This window comes from Mizuhopecten yessoensis, unplaced genomic scaffold (assembly GCF_002113885.1).
Source record: "Mizuhopecten yessoensis strain PY_sf001 unplaced genomic scaffold, ASM211388v2 scaffold11111, whole genome shotgun sequence".
Classification (NCBI taxonomy): domain Eukaryota; kingdom Metazoa; phylum Mollusca; class Bivalvia; order Pectinida; family Pectinidae; genus Mizuhopecten; species Mizuhopecten yessoensis.
In genome coordinates, this window is record NW_018408885.1 from 178,299 (window position 1) to 186,480 (window position 8,182).

The window sequence follows — 8,182 nt, forward strand, 5'->3', positions numbered from 1 at the left end:
GGGGGGGGGGGGGGAGGGGAAATCAGAAATACGACTCATCAACATTTAAGATAAAAATGATATGATTGTCGACTAATAAATTACCAACGTAATATTAATACCAAGATCGTACAATTACAATTTCTGTACAAAAGTGGACGGTGGGGGTTGGGGGGTGGGGTCAGATTGTAGAAGGGAAATAGGATGAGTTTGAAAGTTGAAGTCGGAAATTAGGAAGAGAATAATTATTAGCATTACGGAGGTTGTATTGTGAATTTTCTGAGACAAGGGGAGACAGTAGAGAAGTAAGACAGGTTGGCATGAAATTATTGTGAATTTTGTAGAATAGTTGGAAGTTTTCTCCTAGATCTTCTCTGAGATAAGGGTTCGAATCCACTTTCAGAGTAAAAAGATTCTTTGCTAGAATAAGAGGGTAAACCTGTGATTATCCGTGCAGAGAGTACACCTATCCCATACCCCGCAACAGTATTCTAGTAATGGAAGAATATAATATCTGTATATTTTATTAAGAGTTTGTCTATTTAATATCTGTAACATAATCAAGTTCTATATTTGAAATAAGTAATGCTTTCGTTTTTACAGGGTTGCGTTTAACTAACCATTTATCTGCCCAATTTTGGATCTTAATTAAATCACTGCTAATTTTAGTTTCAGTAGCCGGAGGAGATTCTTCCGAACATAATAACGAGGTGTCATCTGCAGACAATTTGGATAGGCTTACAAGATTATCAGAATTATCATTAATATAGAGAATGAATAATAAAGGACCTAGAACCGACTGTGGAACACCAGCATTAGTATTTCTCATATGTGATTTAGTATCACCAACAATTACCTGTTGTTGTCTATCACTAACATAATTATTTAACCAATTCAACAATTTTCCCGAAATACCATAATTTTCTAGTTTTACTTTCAGTCCCTTGTGCCACACGCGATCAAAAACTTCAGATATATCGCAAAAAAACTAAACATGTAGGATGTTTTTTTTCTAGATTTACATATAAAGTATCATAGATTTCAATTAATTGATGTACTGTAGAATGTCCAGGCTGGAAACCTGATTGGTATTTGTATTTCAATGAGTCTTCTAATAAATAATGAAGACCCCGTATCGGAGATACGGGTGACCTATAGTAATCACTCTGTCTGTCTATCTGTCCGTCCGTCCACAAATTTTGTTCCTGGCTGATAACTTTGGTATTTATTGACCGATGTACATGAAACTTGGTCAAGATGTTCAGTTCACGAAAATACACATTGAGGTAAAAAGTCAAGGTCAAGGTCATTAGGTTCAAAGGACAAGGTCAACTTTGGCATCTTTTCACTGATGAACATTTTGTTATGACATGATGAGGCAAAGTTGATCAGAATTAAACAAGAAGTCAACTTGACCAAATGTCAAGGTCATTGGGTCAAAGGTCAAGGTTAAATTTTGTATCTTTTCACTGGTAAACATTTTGGTATGACACTTTAAAGCAATGTTGCTCAGAATTAAACAAGGAATCAATTGACCAAAGGTCAAGGTCACTGGATCAAAGGTGAAGGTCAAATTTTGTAGCTTTTCACTAATGAACATTTTGTTATGACATTATGAAGCAAAGTTGGTCTGAATTTAACAGAGTCAACTGACTTAAGGTCAAGGTCACGTGGTCAATGTCAAGGTCAATTATTGTATCTTTTTACTTATAAACTTTTTTTTATGTTATTATGTAGCAAACTTGTTCAGAACTTAACAGAGTCACCGACCTTAGGTCCAGGTTACAGGGTCCAAAGGGTCAAGGTCAAGTTTTGTATTTTTCTCTGATGAACATTTTGTTACGATATTATTAAACAAAGTTGGTCGGAATTAAAGAATAAGTCAAATGACCAAAGATCAGGGTCACTGGGTTAATGGTCAAGGTCATTTGGGTCCAAAGGTCAAAGACAAAGTGGATCTCTGACTTTGACCCCAGCTCTTGATGGAGAAGGTATGTATATTAGGTGAAATAAAACAAATCAAAGCTAACAAATGAGTATTGCACCGGTATTAACATATTTGTTAGCCCAGCAAATGTGGAGGTGGAAGGAAACAAGACTCACATCATAGTACATGTAAAATGTATATTTTGCTTCCTTGCGATTCTTTTTGAAGTCCAAATGTCAAACGTCAAGCTCAGCTATATGGGCAGATTGCTTCTTGATGATAATGGAGGATATATTGCCACAAGACGAGGCCCTTACTGACCTGTCATTGTTCTAGTTATTTATATATTTTACAACTAGTCGTTCAAAAAAAATCCCAACACTACTAAGGTAGCAGTATACAGTAGAGGGTTGTGGCCATGGGTGATGTTTTTGTTAAATGGCTAACCCCTGTATAATGATATGTAAAAAAAATATAAAAATAAAACTGTACTAAAATTGGTATAAGCATGATGAAGTGGGCTATGTGAGCTTCACATTTGTAAAAAAGAAAGAAGATTTCTTTGGTTCGAGAATAAAATTTTGGCCATAATACGAAAGGGTGCGTACACATGAAAAGCTAGCTTTACAGGAGGTAAAATTTTGACAACAGCACACGACGCAAAATTGCAAAAAATCAAGTTCTACAANACCATGGTTTTCACACAAGTGACATACATAGAAAAAAGAGGTTTATACACTTCTCAGCACTTTATATGTATTGTAAATGTAATGCAGTTTACAAATATATATACATGTATACATGTGTTGTGTAGGGTAAATCCGCTGTGTTTACATTTCCTCGACATGTGCCTTGTTTATCAGAGTCGGGCCATTTCTACTGTACACTGCTACCTGAGTAATGAAATAGGTCGATAATTGGCAGAATCTTTATCCCATTTTTTAAATAACGGCATTACTAACGCTTGTTTCCAGGGTTTTGGAAAGATTCCAGTTCCCAAAGAAAATCGAAATATTAGTGATAAAGGAAACGCTACTGTATGTGCTGTACGTTTTAACATGTTTTGACTGATTGTGTCGCTACCAACAGATTTACTAATATTCAAAGATTTCAAAATGTTTATAATGTCATCTTATTGGAAAGGTATGTCAGATATGGTGGCGTCCGTCTTTAGCTCTACCCTAGGTACATCAATATTTAGTATCCTCGATAGTAGAAATGGAAACAAAGTAATCATTTAAAATGTTGGCTTTACCTAAATTTGTCATTTCAATATTTCCAGTTTCATTTTTGAGAGGAGGTATATTATTACAGGTATCCGAAGTTTTAATTAATCTCCGAACAATTTTCCCGAAATTTCTTGGATTCGAATTTGAGTAACGATCTAAAATTCCATTTATATCTGCGTAGAAAAGTTCTTTTGTGGTTTTCTTTAGATTATTTACATGATTACGTTGTTTCCGGAAATTAAATAAGTTATAAGGAGAACGATTGGATTTAAATACTGTTAGTAGTCAGTCTCTTTTGCTTATTTCTCGTCTTAAGTTCGAATTAAACCAAGGTTTGTCATTAGGTCGAATCGTAACAGTTTTTGTTGGTATACACTCCCCGGCTATGTCTAACAAATTTGGATGTAAAAAGTTCGCACATGTCATCCGGGAAGTGCGTCCTAAGAAAATAAGTCTGGCCAATCTGTCTCGTCTAATTTAATGTTAAAAAGTTCGAAATTTGCGTCGCCATAACATATTATTTTCCTTTTATTAGCTCTTGAGATATAAGTGCCAACAGTCAGTTTCACAATCAGCTTGGTGGTCAGATATGTCATTTTCGATATCAATTACGTCAGCAAAGCTAAAAGTGCACGTGTCGGATAGAAGAATTGGGTCAAGCAGGGTAGAGCACGTGCGTCCTATACGAGTCGATTTGTCAATAACGTTTTCTATAGAAAATCGGAAGTGATTCCAGAAGGAGTGCGCACTATTCGGAGGTCTGTAAACTGTACATAGGAGAAATTTCTTTTTTGGAAACTGGATCTCTGTCCATTCCACTTCACCCACCCCAAATTCCAAGTTTAGTTAAAATACCATGTGTACGTTGGTAGAAACAACCGACTGCCACTCTATATTGAGCTAAATTTTCATCCCTGGTCATCAAATAGTATTGTAGTATTTATAGAGAGACAGTCGGCTATATATACCATACGCATGCGTTTTTCTACATAAATGTAAAGTATCGGGGTCAGGACAGGATAGGTCAAAGGTGAGAAAGGTGAAGAAGGGATGTAATCTGTGGACACATTGTATGATCTTAGTTCGCATTTAGCTGTTACGTGGATGCGTGTGTTTTCTGCATAATTTAATGTGTTGACATTATATCAGTATTCCACTAAGGCTACAGAGATTGAGATACTGCATATTTTCGTTGTTAATAAAGCACCTGTAATTAAAATCCTGAGAGACACTTTTAATGGGGTTTATTTTGGTCGGAAATCGAAAAACAACATCATATCCCCAAGATTCAAACAAGTTAAATAATGTTAAGCCTGGATGTATGTAAAACTATAAGTGCTCATCATGATTTTGCTAAGTCTGGTGGTATAGACTTTTAAATTTCTAAATAACACGGGATATACATGTGGATTTTTCGGCATAATGCACAGGTATTTATCCCATGTATGTTGTAAATACACTACATTTTGGAAACTAGGAAACAGCATAACACTTGAAAATATATAGAATTAAACACACTAGTATGAGACACCAAAATATTGTTTAGTTATATTGTATTCTGTTCTGGAAATGCCATAACACATAATGTTTTAAGTGAAGTTGAACACCGCAAACTTATGTTTTTGGAATAAGCTTTGTCGCGCTAGCTTAACGTTCATCTTAATTTAAACTTTATTTCATTCCACATTAAGTTGCATGACACCACATAACATACAAAGTACAGAGGAATGGGATCCGGAAACAAGTTGAAATAACTTATATAAATCCGTTTCCGAGAACGTTCATATTAAAAACATATTGTCATAACGCGCTTGTGTGACTTTCTATTCATTAGTAGAGAAAGGGTGTACGGCTTCATTCCAGATATTTTACAAACAATGAACATATTCCATATTGAACACTTCTTTTATGGCTGTGTACCAGATATTTATGTTCCGTGTCACGGTCAATGGAAATCATTTGTTAAATCATTTGTTAGAAATGTGGTTGATGAAATAATTGTATTTCAAGGAATGGTGGGACAGATTGTCGGCAAATAATAGCTTGCGACATTGTGGTGGCATTCATGGGTCTGCAGGATTACATCCATTATTATCTCTTGGGTTAAAATACCCAACTTGTATGTGGAACTTTCTTGAACTGATATATCTGTCTTATATATAACAGAGAAATATGCTGAAATCTAAATTATGTGAAACACAAACAAATGATATGGGATCCACTTTGTAATATAATATTAATTCCTTAGTCTTTTTCAAAGTAGAGACAAATCATTTAATAGTATTGATTGTAAATATACTCGAGGTGAAAGATAACGTGCTTTTTTGATATATGGATGACGATAAACAGTTATGTGTTATATCACGTAATAGAAACTTACTAGGGCTGAATGATGACCACTGGGAGCCTTTTATGATCGGCATACTTCCTGATCTAAAACAACTGATGGTTGGTATGGAACTAAAAGTACAGGATTAATCGTCATAAGTGATAAATATACACGTACGTGTACTGGTGTTTAACTCTGGACTTTGTTGAGGATTTGATTGTAATGGATCAATATAGTATGTGAGCGTATATACATCGCATGTAAATGAAATACCAATATCTCGTGTTTATACTTGTCCATAGATAGTGCTTCTTGAATGATTATGTAAGAGGTAAAGTAAATACTCAGTAGATGCTAACACACTGTGAAAGTTGCAGTGTATTAACAAATGAATTGTGCCGTTTTCTCTTTAATTATTAACATGTCAATATGTTCTAATTGTGCATATTAATTTATGCAATATTTGTAATATCTTTTCCGAGAGGAAATAAAGAAATATATCTATCAATCTATCTATCTATCTCTCTATCTCTATCTATCTATCTATCTATCTATCTATCTATCTATCTCTATCTATCTATCTATCTATCTATCTATCTATCTGCATGTAAATACAAAATACTACAAAGTGCAGCTCTAGTTTACATGCCTTCACTGTGGCATACTCATAGTATTTCAAAAACATCCTCATCAGCCTACAGTACTTGCATGTAGTTAACTCTTTACAAGTACCAGTCGGATAAGTGAGTTTGAAACGTGCTAATGTGTCGCTATGTTGCTATGATCATAAAATTCAGATACAATTCATTTGTTTCATACTTGTTGCTAAATATAGTTCAAATTTTTATTCGCCGAAAGTTTTTTTTTAATTTGAGAACAGGTACTTGTGTTTAAATCGGGATAGTAATGTGCTTACATCTTGCCGTCTGTTTATGAAATTGTCCTTTAGTTTCCAAAGTCATGACTTTTTTGCGGCGATTCTTCCCCTTTGGTCGTGATTGTCTGCCTACTGCATGCTAGATCAATTTGGCCTCATTGTCAGCCACGATTTTCTACAACTACGTTCATACTGTTTTGTCGAGGTTTACATGTTGACATAAAAATACTATTAAGCATGCTGTACCATCCCTCCAATTGATCAGTGGTGCCATCCCTCCAATTGATCAGTGATGCCATCCCTCCAATTGATCAGCGGTGCCATCCCTCTTATTGATTAGTGGTGCAATCCCTCTTATTGATCAGTGGTTATAACCCCTTTAATTGGTCAGTGGTGCCATCCCTCTGATGGATCAGTGGTCCCATCCCTCTTATTGATCAGTGGTGCCATCCCTCTAATTGATCAGTGTTGCCATCCCTCCAATTGATCAGCGGTGCCATCCCTCTAATTGATTAGTGGTGCCATCCCTCCAATTGATTAGTGGTGCAATCCCTCTTATTGATCAGTTGTGCCATCCCTCTAATTGATTAGTCGTGCCATCCCTCCAATTGATCAGTGGTGCCATCCCTCTAATGTATCAGTGGTGCCATCCCTCTAATGTATCAGTGTTGCCATCCCTCCAATTGATCAGCGGTGCCATCCCTCTAATTGATCAGTGGTGCCATCCCTTTAATTGATCAGTGTGCAATCCCTCCAATTGATCAGCGGTGCCATCCCTCTTATTGATCAGTGGTGCCATCCCTCTAATTGAATAGTCGTGCCATCCCTCCAATTGATCAGTGGTGCCATCCCTCTAATTGATCAGTGGTACCATCCCTCTAATGGATCAGTGGTGCCATCCCTGTAATTGATCAGTTGTGCCATCCCTCTAGTTGATCAGTGGTGCCATCCCTCAATCGATCAGTGGTACCATCCCTCTAATTGATCAGTCGTGCCATCCCTCCAATTGATCAGCGGTGCCATCCCTCTTATTGATCAGTGGTGCCATCCCTCTAATTGAATAGTCGTGCCATCCCTCAATCGATCAGTGGTACCATCCCTCTAATTGATCAGTGGTTCCATCCCTCTAATTGATCAGTGGTGCCATCCCTCCAATTGATTAGTGGTACCATCCCTCTAATTGATCAGTGGTACCATCCCTCTAATTGATCAGTGGTGCCATCCCTCTAATTGATCAGTGGTGCGTGATCGATTATACTCATAGTCGTTCCACCGGCCCAGCTACTGACCCTGTCGCATAGTCAGGTCACCTCTAGGCTGATGTCGACGTATTCTTGAACCAAATATCTACTACATTTCGAATGAGAACTAGGGATACCGTTCTAGTCAATATCTTTCTCAGTTCTGCCTCACCCTGTCTGCATCGAGCAGTCAAACCACATTTCCAAGTCTTCGATATATTGTGAGTTGTAAGAAAAACACTTAACATTCAACAACTGGAACGATAGTTTTCCTCGCGTTCCTAGCAGATCTCCGGTGATAATACCAGGCGCCTTTGCAGCACAATGTATTTCTTTCAGAGGGAGAACTGAGTTAGTGACAACGGATTCAGGAGAATCACTAATGAGATACATAATATATGTTGACCTGTATTTGGACTTACTTATTTTCTAACATCTATATAGGATAATCCAGAAACTGACAAAATACTTTTCAAATGATCCCCACCTTACGCAATGTTTTGATAAAGGAAACCGCTGTCGATTTATAAATTAAACATATTTTATTTATTATAAAAAAGCAGGCACACATTATCACAAGTTATTAGCACCATTTCCCAC